Genomic DNA, 13398 nt, shown 5'->3' with positions numbered 1-13398 from the left:
GAGTACATACAGATATATGTAAATAAGTTAATGGATGAATTGCAATTTGACGAGGAAACTTACATAGCTTCAAAGTAGTGCTGCTCAAAATACACATTAATTACAGAGCAGAAGGGGTAACTTCAGAGTGGAGGAACCTGGCAGACAGCCCTTTCCTCATCAGAGAGCAGCGTCAGGGATGCGGTGACTTGATCGTGCTTCACCTGATGGGACGCAGTGAGAAGAACTCACCTCACCTGTGTGATATTCCTGCCAAGGAGGCAAACCTGAAGGAAATCCTGAAAAGAGTCAGACAAACCCAAACGGAGGAAGATTCTCCTCCTCGTCTGTAACTGGTTTGGAATCTTCGAAAGAGTTAACGTCATGAAAACCAAAGATAGACTGAAAATGTTCCAGAAGAAGGAGACTACAGAGAGGCGACGTCTAAACACAACTCGAGGGCCGGGTCCTTCTGCTACAAGGACCTTGTTGGGACAGGTGGGGAACTGGGGGCTCTGAGATTAGACGGCAGTGATGTGTCAGCGTTAACTTCCTGACTTGGAGGTCATATTGTGGTCATGTAGAGATGTCGTCATCTGTGGGTCATTCAGAGGGTGTGAAATATCAGGTTGGCGACTTACTCTGAGATGGGTCAGGAAAATGGTTCTTTCAACAGCTTCTTCAGTAAGTTTGTGATTGTGGGGGAGGGTCACAAAGGCAGCTTTCTTTGGGCTTATACAGCTCTCCCCACTCTCTCACCTTAGTTTTCTTTGTCTTATTCTATTCTAAGGAGGCAGCACCACACTGTGACTGAGAGATGGGGGGATCTGAAGCTGGAGCTCCTGGGTTTCAAATCCTAGCACCTTCCATAGCTGAGTCTAGACTAATCAGTGGCTTTGGGCAAATGAGACAAGCCCCCCATCCCTTGCATAGCTTGGACCACAGAATTTGGCTGTATTTCAGTGCTTCTGTGCCCCTCAGCTGAATGCCACTGTGCACACATTAGCTCGGGCTCAGCCACTGTCTTAGGTCGGGTTCCCCAAAAGCAGAGCCTGAGGCGGGGGTTCTAGCACAAATACTTTACTGAGAAAGTGCTCTCAGGATAATTGGATGAAGGGAGCTGGGTGCAGGAAGAGGAAAAGCTGAGTGAAGATGTGGACTCTGGAGCCCAATCCCACAGAGAGCTCGGAGACAGTTTTGTAATCCAGAGTGGGTCCAAACTGGAGGCAGGGGCCAGCCTTCTGCACCCCATAAGTGAGTCATTGATTGGTCCTCCCATCCCCCAGCATGAACAAACTCCCAGGTGAAGTGGCTTCAATTTGGCCCCGGGAGATTCTCTAGAGAGCAGGGCAGCCTTTAATCAGTAGCAGCCAATACTCCCAGTAACTGGGGGAGGAACGTGCAGCTCGGGGTAAGGGATCTGGTAATTGCCTGGAAGTCCTGGCTGAATTTCATGAACACACCTTGTCTGTAAGGAGGGAATGAGCTCTTTGCTGTTCCTTTGGGATTTATCTTTTCTCTGCCAACAATGGACTCAACTTTGGGAACTTTTTAGAAACAATTTCTGCCCCGGGGTAGGAGGAGTAGAGTGGGAGGGACATCACCCCAGGGGGCTTTGAGGTCCTACAGAGGTGGGGCGAGGTGGGGCTGGAGGTCCTGCTTAGGGCCCTGAGCTCGCACAGCTGGACAGACACCCCCAGCCCTAATTAGAATCCAGGAAATAATGTCCTGAACATTTATGACTCAGTGGCTCCACACACAGCAGGTGGCAAAAGAGTCATTTAAACACAATCAATAAGAAGGAAAAAAGGAGTTTAGAGTCAGCAAACTCCCAACCTTTTAATTATTTTTCAACTCCGATTTGAACTCATGTCTCCTCCTCTTGCTAACAAAAGACGCATTTCATAACTTGGACTACACTATAACGCTTGTGTATTAGCCACTAGTTGAACTTTTTGACCTCGTATTGAGTGAACATTTCTAGAGGGTCTGGTAAGGGTCAGGTATCTGATGGGCAAGGTCACATGTTCTCTTCACTCAAAGCCACTAGGAGGCCGACTTGCAGATCCAGGCCCCAAGCCCCTCGGGTCATGGAACCGGGGACTGGTGTGGTCTGGGCCCTTTTAGGAGGGAAAGACATAACTTTTTTTTTTCTTTTTTTCTTTTTTGGCCATGCCCCGCGGCATGTGGGATCTTAGTTCCCCAACCAGGGATCGAACTCCTGCTCCCTGCATTGGAAGCGTGGAGCCTTAACCACTGGACCACCAGGGAAGTCCCGGGAAAGACATAATTAACACTCATTCTATAGATTAGGCAACTGAGGCTGAGACAGTTTAAATAACTCACCCAGGGCCTGCATATCAGTCACATTCAGTGGATCCCTACTAGCCAGCTGTCTACACAATAGGAGCATAGATATCCCTGGAGTCCATAGAAAGCTCCAGAGCCACCGTGGGGCACGTTTGCAACCACGACGTTTGCTTGTCTTCCTCTATCTCTGGCAAATTCTCACAGATTCTTAACCATTTTGACTCTGCAGTTGCAAATGTCAGAATTCCAGAAATTTTACTACTTCACAACCACTAGGTGGCTATCAAAAAAGAAAAGATAAAAAGCAAATGTTGGTGAGAATGGGTAGAAATTGAAACACTGATTCTTTGCTGGCAGGGATGTAATGGTGCAGCCAGTGTGGAGAACAGTTTAGCAACTCCTCAGAAAGGTAAACATAGAATATGACCCAGCAATTGCACTCCTGGGTAGATACCTAAGAGAATTTCCACAGTTTCTCAAACAAATACCTATACCTGCATGTTTGTAGCAGCACTATTCACAAAGGCAGAAGGGTGGAAACAAGGAAAATCCATGGATGAATGGATAAAAATTTTGGCCTTCTCCATTAAGCTAAATGTACCCAGAGGGAAAGAAAACGTTCAAACATAGGTGGATGGGTATATCAGACCTTTGATATCATTAGGGGGCAACCCAATTCTCGGAGGAATTAAAAACAGCTGACCAACATTGTTTTATAAATCTTAACAGGACCAGAGGGGTGGCTCCAGAAACAAGTCAAAGCCCACCAATCTTTATTTACCACTCCCAAACCTCCCCTATTTATCTTAAGAGGCTTATAAGTTAAAAAAAAAAAAAAAAAAAAATCAGCCCTTAAGGGAACAAAACTCCTCCTAGGAGGAATTTGCATTTCTCTTCCTATGCCTTTGAGGTGTAAATGTTCTACCTGGTCTTCTCCAGGAACTCTTATCTAGGCCATGGTTTTAAAAAGCAAATTTCAGGAAGGTAATATTTTTTATTTTTTCAGTCTCTTAGCAGATTTTTTGTTTTTAGTTGTTACACAGTTATTATTGCATGGTAATAAAAACTCATTACCTACACAGAATTAGGCCTTTATTACAGATTTGGCTGTTTCTAGTCTTGGTTCCACCATTTTTTTTCTTAGTTAATTCTCATCTTATTTTTTTAAATTTATTTTTATACAATTTTTAAAGGTTACTTTCCATTTACAGTTACTACAAAATATTGGCTATATTCTCCATGTTCTACAATACATCCTTGAGACTTTTTGATACCCAATAGTTTGTGCCTTCCAATCCCCTAGGCCTATTTTGCCCCATCCCCCTCCTCACTGGTAACCTCTAGTTTGTTCTTTATATCTGCGAATCTGCTTCTTTTTTGTTATATCACTGGTATGTTTTTTTTTTCGATTCCACATATAAGTGGTATCATACAGTATTTGTCTTTTTCTGTCTTACTTATTTCACTTAGAATAATGCCCTCCAAGTCCATCCAAGTTGCTGCAGATGGCAAATTTTTGTTCTTTTTTATGGCTGAGTAATATTCTGTTGTCTATATATACCACATCTTCTTTATCCATTCATCTATTGATGGACACTTAGGTTGCTTACATATCTTGGCAATTGTAAACAGTGCTGCTAGTAATATTAGGCCAGGGCTTCCCTGGTGGCACAGTGGTTGAGAATCCACCTGCCAATGCAGGGGACATGGGTTTGAGCCCTGGTCCGGGAAGATCCCACATGCCGTGGAGCAACTAAGCCCATGCGCCAGAACTACTGAACCTGCACTCTAGAGCCCACGAGCCACAACTGCTGAGCCCATGTGCCACAACTACTGAAGCCCATGCACCTAGAGCCTGTGCTCAGCAAGAGAAGCCACTACAATGAGAAGCCCACACACCACAGTGAAGAGTAACCCCCGCTCGCCGCAACTAGAGAAAGCCCACAAGTAGCAACGAAGACCCAACACAGCCAAAAATAAATAAATAAATAAATTTATTTTTTTAAAAAAATGTTAGTCTGCATTTATCTTTTTGAATTACTATTTTTGTTTTGCTTTTTTTTGATATATACCCAGGAGTGGAATTTCGTGGTCATATTGGAGTTTTATTTTTAGTTTTTTGAGAAACATCCATATTGTTTTCCACAGTGACTGCACAGCCCACCTCCTCTAAGGCCAAGAGAGAATGTCCTGTCACTCAGCACCACCTGCAAACCAGGAGACCAAGAAAAGTTGGCTATTCCCCTCTCCCAGCTGCCAAAACTTAAATACCACCTGGTTACCCCCAAATGGCAAGATCAAGTTTTTCCCTACTGAGAAGCATGAGGGCTTAGGAGCAGAGTTACAAACACATAATCTTGCTTTCATTGTTTGCACACTCCAGATTGTGAAATTTGAATGTAATGCACAAATCCTTCCAGAGTAACACTGCCTCTTCATACCGTGAGCAACTCTCTCGGCCGTGAAAGTCTAGATAGGCTTCCCAGAAGAGGAGTTACTTGGGCTAACAATATAAAAGGACAGGAATATAAGACCATGATGCTTCATCTATACTGATATCTGAGCCTAATGCTGCCCAGAATGCTATTTGAGGTTCAACTTTGAGTGCTAAGGACTGAGAAGCCATTTATACCTGATGAGGGAACCGTGTTCTCTTACCTGTATAATTAGTTTACCTTGGCTGTACTATAACTACCTGTTTGTCTCTCTCTTCAACTGAATACTGTCTGGGTCTTAGTCATATCTGCACGCTAAGCATGAGAACAGAGCTTTGAAAGTACATGCCGAGCCCATTAGTACACAGGTGAGTAGATGAGAGACATGGGGTGTGGGGTGATCTTCAGGCACACATGTCTTCCTTCACAATCTTAGTAGGTAAGACTTTTCACGTTAGGTGTTCCCTGCTGTGGAATGAAGGGACACAAAGATCATGCCTTCTATTTTTCCCCTTTGCAGAGCAAGGCCATTTGTATTGGTTAGGACGTGGCACTGGTTACATTTTATTCCCAGGAAATGACTAGCTTATCGCCATTGGGATAGATTCCAACCAGCTGGACCGGGTCCTGAGGTGAATAGGGCAGGTGATGGTCATATAAGGCTTAGTGAGAAAATTATTGTAGCCGAGTACACATTTTGGAGGAAGATGAAAGCTTGTACTTTCCACAAGGGTTTTGTTTTTAAGAAGACTAAGAAAGGCTGTGGGTTTAGTTGAGTGAATTAAGTTGTCAGTAGTTATCAGACGACACCCCAGTCATCCCATGTGGGATGTATTTTGTGTTCCTCTCAGTTGGGAACATACAGAGGTGGAGCCTACACACAAGACCCTAGTGTCCTCATGACCTGCACCTGTCTTTGTTCCTGCTGAGGTGAGATAGAGTCCTTGGTTCTGGTGACCCGTGGGGGAGCTCCTGGGCAGGGGTAGCCATGGAGGTAGGAGCCAGAATTGTAACCAAGTTGCTGCTGCAGCCTCGGGTCTCACTGTTTCCCATAGTGACCCTTATCACAAAACAGCAAACATTGAATACTAGCATTTCAGAGCAGAAGACTTGCCAATCTACCTTCATGTTAGCTTACATATGACAGGTTGTGATCAAAGCTGTTGGGAAGCCACTTGCAGTCCCTGAGCCTCAGTTTCTACATCTGTAAGCTGGGGGTTGTAGCATGACCCCACTTAAACGTGTCCAGACAAGGCACCATGAGGGGCCAGAAACAAATCAAAATTCCTAGGACTTTCCATCCTACTTTTCCTGGGAATCATCTTCCAGCTTCCCAGGTCTGTCCTTTGTTGGTATGGAAGCTTACAGCCACTTCTCTCCTTTGTCACCTCTCTGTAGGGCTCCATTATCCCAGAGACTCCAGAGGTATGCTCCATACTGAGCTCGGTTGACTATCTCATTCCCTCCACTGGGAGACTGCTTCCAAGAAACGACCTGCATGGATGGCTTCTAGACCAGCAAAATGCCTGCACAAGGCATACGCCCACTTGGACTTGAATCAGTGGAAGGAAGAATAGATATTTTCATGCATTACGATTTCCAGTGGCAGCTATGGATTTTAACAGCTGCCTTCTCAAGAAAGCCTGAACCGAAAGATGACAAATTATAATGGTAGAAATTTCATGCTGCATGACAAGCTCCCAAGGAAATAAACGAGGGCAGGAGAGACAGTTGGGACTTACTGCATTTTACCAGTGAGATCCAACCACTCAGGCCAGTGTTGGGCAGCTCTGGGGACTTTCAGAAGAACTGAAGGTGAGAAAGGATAAAGGGAGAAGGAAGTGCACAAACACAGCTGAAATGTCTTCCATTTCTGTTGAGTTTTAAGAACTTTAGAGGTTTTGTTTTTTACATAATCCACAGTTTCTCTGCCAAGCAGACAGAGAACTTGGCTCAGTGTAATCTTCAGCCCCTCAACCCTTGGGTCTCTCCCATCAGGTATGTGGCAGGTGCTCACAGGTGACACTGACTTCTCCTATAGGCCTCCTCCTATCAGCTCCATTTTAAAAATTCCCCACTCATCTAGAAGCAAGAAGCCTTTCTTTGCTCTTGAAGCTCTTTGCCCCAGAGATAACGTGCCCTCATGTGATCTTTTTGGAGTCCTGTGTACTGTGTGTGCCACATCACTGGCGGATAAGGAGGTTGGGGTCCACTTGGCCATCAGGCTGCTTTCTCCACTTTTCTCCATTCACACCCACTGTTCGCGAACTGGCGGTCTTCCCAGCGAGTGCAGGGAGACATATTTTGGTCTAGAATCTGTCTAACTTACTGTCTATTGCAGGACCCTCTCAGCGGGACGTGAATCAGCCTAAATCTATACTCCTTGGTGTAACCATCACCATCCCATCCACGTCCTGTCTCTTATTCAGGGGCCCTCTTGTAAACAGAACCCTGATGGATCACCCTGAATGTGCAGGGATGGTGGCCGAGGTACAGCCAGACTCTCTTGTTGTATTAATAGTCCAGGAAGACGTCATGGTCACCAAAGAGTCACAGGGAAAGGACACGCAGGCGTCCAGTGGTCTTACCTCCACCAACTCAATTCCATCAACCTTTCCGGATGCCAATTCTGCAGAAAGCACTCTACTAGGTACCAGGAACATGACTGTGGCTAATACCCACACTGTAGCCAAGCTCTCAATCCGGTGAGGGAACTACGTGCGGAAACCCACAATGGTGCTGGAGATAATAGGATTGTGTGCAGGGGACAGGAGTCCCGAGAGGAGGAAATGGTTATATCTGCTCAAGGAGGTTGGTTAGCAATGACCCTAACACAGAAAGTTCCATCTGAGCTCCATTTTGGAGGATAATTAGGAGCCTACAAGGGACACAGGGGCATTTCTAGGAAGAAAACAGCTGCGTGGGTAACAATCTGTAGACTTCTCTTGTTTGAAGGATTTCAAGTATTCTGTAGTGTGGGCAGCCATGGAGACAAAGGCAGATTAGTAGTGATTCAAGGCCAGTGGGTTTAGCTGACTTTCTGTGACCTTTGGGCTTACTGATGACACTGATTGAGTTGTTTATTGATTTTCCACAGAGTAAGAACTCAAGAGAGGTCAAACTGGAGTGTCCATGATGCTTTGCAAACTATCAAGGCACACAGAGCTCTGCAGATGGAGCACAGGTGGCCCTTCTGTTGGCTGCAGCTCCAGCTCCACTCCCTTCTCAGTACATAAACTTTCCAGCCTCACTGAATCTCCACCTGACATGACCGGAGCTCCACACTCAGAGGCAGGCAAAGAGCAGCACGTGCAGCTGAAGGGAAACTCGGAGGAGGGAAGCACGGAGGAAAGTGGCCATGGACCTGATCCCAAGCTTTTCCATGGAAACCTGGGTTCTCCTGGCAACCAGCCTGATGCTCCTCAATTTGTGGGTAACTGTCCAGGCTCAAGTCCTCTGGAACCTTGGACTTGGTGTGCTAATCTTGTCCCCCTTTCCCTTTACTGTTTGAAGATCAAAGTCAATGGAAGGGAAGTTGCTTAATAATTGTGTGCTACAAGCCAAAAAGGTTACTATTGACCTTACCCAGATCTGTTGAAGGAGTTGACGCCCACCCAGACCCCCAAGTTCCTATTATTGTAGTTAAGAGGGTTTAATGACAATTATTTACTCCTGTGGATGATTTGCTGATTGACTGCCAGTTTGCATAGACCTAGACTAACCAACCAGAATCCAGCAAAGGCAGATTTGAAACAACTGGCCCATGTGCAGCGGAGTCCTCACGCCTTCCCAAGCTTCGGGATCCTGGAGGCAGGAAGAAGGAACTTGGGTTTTTGTCTCATTACTTTCACCTTCTGGGTTCTGTGTCTGCTGCAGAAGACCTCTAGAAGGATTAGCCCCTGTGCCACTCGGGGTTCCTGCTTCCTTCCTTCCCATCACAGGTATCATTTACACAAGGCACCTGGTGCACCCTGACTTTGTTGGGGGTGGGGCTGGAGACTGATCACCCTTCTCTTCAGACTCAGCCCTTCCCCTTTTCTGCGCCCACCTGCACTCCCTTCCTAGGATTTAAGTCCCCCACCCTGTACTATGCAGAACTATCTACCCCCAAATGAGAAATCTTTAGATCAGAGGCGTCACGGCAGAAATCTGGAAAGTTTAGTCATTTCCTTCACCTTTTCTTCCAGTCTCTGGGAGGGTTAGCATTAGTATATACATTTATTTTCACCTTGATCTGAAGTCTGCTAACAGCCTGCAAAGGCATGAGACCTAAAAGCCAGTTTGTATTCAAAATATTTATTTCCCTTTAATACAGTACAGGAGGACGAATCCAAACCACCTAGCAGAGGAATTCCTTTCCTGGCATCATGGAGCAGGGTAGGAGAGCAGAGTGGGTAGGGAAAGCCTCCTCCATGTCACATTTGACCTCTTTCTCCACTTCAGTTTCACTGAGTGTAGGAAATCATGATGACATGAACATAGATAATATCTACCTCATTTTGCTTCTTTGAAAGATGGGTTAGAATTCAAGACATTGTGGTGACAAATTTTCCTTCTGATAACATTATAAAATTAATTGATATGGTTTAATTTCATTCTATTTAATACCAGTTTTTTTACTGATGTAAAACTATTTCCAGCATATTCTTTCTGGGGGATAAAAGAGGGCTGCTGTTCAGTATTTTTTACCATAAAGGTAGGTAGATAAACTCATACTTCTAGAATAAAGTGAGGAAAATGAATCTAGTGTAAAATATATATGTACATCTATGATACAGATTGTTTTAAATATACCTGACAACAGGTTATTTTAATCTCTCAGGGCAGGTGAGTAATTGTGCCTGGGAGCCAGTGATGATATGAGAGGCATCCAGGTGGGGTAAGGATGAAGAGGGAGAATATTCCTCAGAGCAGACCTCCCTTGGTTCCACAGGAGGTTAGCAGGTTTAGCACTTCATCTGCTTGAGGCCTGGGAGAAGGGACACCATCTAAGTCACACTGTATGTGGTCCATCTGGCAGCGGGTCCAGCACTAGACAGTGTCACCATGAGGCAAACATCCCTGCAGCCTTAGAAGATACTGGTGCAGCCAAGAGTCAGTAGCTGCAGGCAAAGCTCTCCTTAATGCCAACACAATGTAAAGACTATAAAAATGATTGGCTTTACCATTAGCCCCTTCCTTTTTACCCAAAGCAGCATTACTCTACCAAAAAGAGGGAAGCTGGAAAGAAAGCAAAGAATTCACCGAGCCCACCCACTGCCTTGATGTGGACCCTTGTGAGTTTAGACACTAGACGAGATCTTTCCTTGGGATCAGTGTTCTGACACGGTCGCTCAATTGCTTGGCATCATTTTTTTTTTTTTTTAATACTTGGAGACTTTTTTCTCTTTATTTCTTTATTTATTTTTGGCTGCACTGGGTCTTCGTTGCTATGCACAGGCTTTCTCTAGTTGTGGTGAGTGGGGGGCTACTCTCCGTTGCGGTGTGCGGGCTTCTCATTGCGGTGGCTTCTCTTGTTGTGGCGCACAGGCTCTAGGTGCACAGGTTCAGTAGTTGTGGCGCATGGGCTTAGTTGCTCCGTGGCATGTGGGATCTTCCCAGACCAGGGCTCGAACCCGTCTCCCCTGCATTGGCAGGCAGATTCTTAACCACTGCGCCACCAGGGAAGTCCTTGGTATCACTTTTGAATTCATGTAACCCCCTGAAAGTTCAGAAGCAGAATTTGATCTGCCCTGGTTGTGATGGCAAAGGAAGGACCTGGGCGGAATAGCCCAGGCCACCCCCTTTTTTGGCAGTTGGTGCTCACGCCTCCACCAACTGCTCTGGAGGAAGGATCGAAACACCCAGTGGGGCTTGGCCAAAGTACCTATTGGGCCTGTCCCACAGGCACGTCCTTTCATGCAATTTGGGGGTTTATTTTATCATGTATTATAAGGTTTGCTGGATTTGTAGAGAATATTTGAGTCTTGTACTACCGTAAAGTCTAAACTCCAAAGAGGAAGAGACAAAGTCTTAATCAACCATTCCGGAACATTTTATGCTTATTCATTCTATCTTGCATGATACGTCTTTTGCTATCCACAGGAAGGTACCTGAAGTTTGGAAGGGCCCCTTATCTTTTAGGGAAAATGGCTTGTAGAGCATGTTGAACCATTTATACATAAGCATACCTTCTTAATTTGCCTCTACAGTGTTAGTCTTGGAGGCCTAGCAAGTTCATGTTTAAAACCTTTGCTGGCAATCTCTTTGCTCAGCTTCTCTTCTCCTCCACTCTGTTATCTCTCAGAAACACAAGAATGAGAATGCTTGCAAGATTTCAAAACCCCCAGCTGTGGGATTCCACACAGGAAACGTAAAGATGCGTTGCCAGCAGGTCTGTCACAGGGAGTGCCAGAACCTACTGGGTTGTGGAGACAGTTAACACAGAGAGGCAGTAAAGTAACTGCTTTGTTACTGAGTATCTTCCAAAAGATGAGTGTGCCTGGGGCACTTAGCAGGCGAGTGTCACTGGTTGGAAGCCCAGGTACCATGATGGGGGAATGATCTGGAAATGGATCCCTTAGTCATTGATTCCTTTGTACAGTTTCATTCATGGGACATATGGTTAATCACCCTTCTCTGTAGCCCAAGTCGACCACATTGCCTGACAGCAGAGACTTGGGTGTAGCCGAAAGGGGCTCATATTTCTACGATGGCAATGGAAGCCTTGAACGCAGTTTACATTCTATAGAAATAAAAACACTGGTTGCTCCAAGGCCTATTTCTGTAAATAGATTTCAGAAGAATCAGATCCCAAAATGGGGTCAGGGCATAGAGGTAAGGAAAAGCAAGTCTTCAAGCAATCTGTAAGAACAATGTCACATTAGGCTCTCAGTAACTGTCTGTTATCGAGTGGACGAAGTTAAGCAAGATATCATTATCAGAACTGAAAAAAAAAATTTCCCCTTTCAACCTAGAATGAGAATCTAAATAAGCATGAATGAATTTTCTGGAAGAATTCCAGCCTCAGCTTCTCAGGAACACTCAAATTTGGGAACATTTATCAAGTATTCAATATCAGATTGAGATCATGGAGACTTCAGCTGCTTTTAGCTAATCATCATTAGCTAAAATCACCCACAATCATTCTGTGGGTCTCACCGTGGAGTTGGGGAAGGAAATGATGAGTGAAGATAATACGCTTTTGGAGTTGCTGATATTATTTATCGCCCACATGTTACCTCCCAAGGTTGACTGTTCCAGTTCTGAGTCAGTGACTGGCCAGCTCCAGCACTTATTCCACAATTCCTGTGACCTGGTTTTTCTCTTTCTTTATAGATATGGGACTTATTCACATGGACTTTTTAAGAGGCTGGGGATTCCTGGGCCAACACCTCTGCCTTATTTTGGAAATATTCCATCCTACCTTAAGGTATGTGCTGTTTGAACTCCCTCTTTTGATTCTTATGGTTGCAAATCCCAGCTGAGTTCCATCCCCAAAATGTACCTTCTCAGGAGAAAGTTCTGAGGTTTCACACTTTTCAGAAATGGCATCATAGGCCCCACCCAGCACATGGCCAGTTTTATCTATTGTCAGCTGTTAGGAGCCTCAGTTTTTCCTCAGTCAGACAGCCCAGCTCTCTAGCTGATTCAGCACGGGATTTGATGTTCCAACGTGTGAGCATTGTGAAGAGGATTTTCTTTCTGCCAGATTCAGATTCCCAGGAAGGATCTGTCCTATTTAGCATTAGGAGAAAAGCATGGAGGGGTTAGCTGTGTAACTATGGCTCATTAGCTGTGTAAACGAGAGTCAGACTTTCCTGTTGGTAGGATAAGCTCTGGGTACTCTTTTATTCTTCGTTCTGGATTGATTGGAAACTTCATTGTCTAAGGCAGTCTGAGTATTCATCATCAGGTAGTTTGCACATACTCGAATTCTCTCAAGAACTGCTAAGTCCTGCAGTTGTTTCTGTGACTCTGCTCTATCGCTACTCAGGACATATTTTGGGGTTTGAGAGATGGAACAAGAGCTTTCTGCTTTGATTCTCGGCCTTCAAAGGGGCACCTCATGGGTGAGTCAGAGCAGAGAGTGAGTATAACTGAGATAAGATGTTGTGTCAACTTCAGATATTTAACCACTAAATGAATTGTGTGGAGTTTTTTTTAAACAAAGGCAGAATCACCTACACAAAATCACTAAAAAGGAGATGATTTGATGAAATTATTAGAAATTTAAATCAGGGAACGGAATGTGCTAGGTGAGACATAGACTGTGAATTTTAGTGGAGCCTCTGTGGTTAATCCAGTTCTAAAGTTTTGCCCATGGCCTGACCCCTGGATGGAAGGTTTCAAGTTCACATCCAGACAGAAATCAGGCAGAGACTTCCGTGCAAGCTGCTCTCTGCCTCAAATTCCTTCCCTGCAGCCCTGGGTTTGTTCCGCAGATTCTAATTCTCCCAACAGAGGCCTAAATTGTCTCATTATTGCCTAAGAACTTCCTGAATTTTATTTCCCTCTGAAAAAGCAAATTTCCTTTCCAGCTTTCTCAGGTCAACCCCTTAGTTGATGGACACCAAGATTCACATTCCTTAGACTTTCTTTTGTGTTAAAATAGCACAACTTCAACTTTACAACAAGATTTTTTTATTCGCTGAGGTGAAAACTCAGGGCAAGTGTTTTCATTGCACTGTCCTTT

Source organism: Eschrichtius robustus, chromosome 16, assembly GCF_028021215.1.
Source record: "Eschrichtius robustus isolate mEscRob2 chromosome 16, mEscRob2.pri, whole genome shotgun sequence".
Lineage (NCBI taxonomy): Eukaryota > Metazoa > Chordata > Mammalia > Artiodactyla > Eschrichtiidae > Eschrichtius > Eschrichtius robustus.
Note: the sequence above shows the minus strand (reverse complement) of the source record.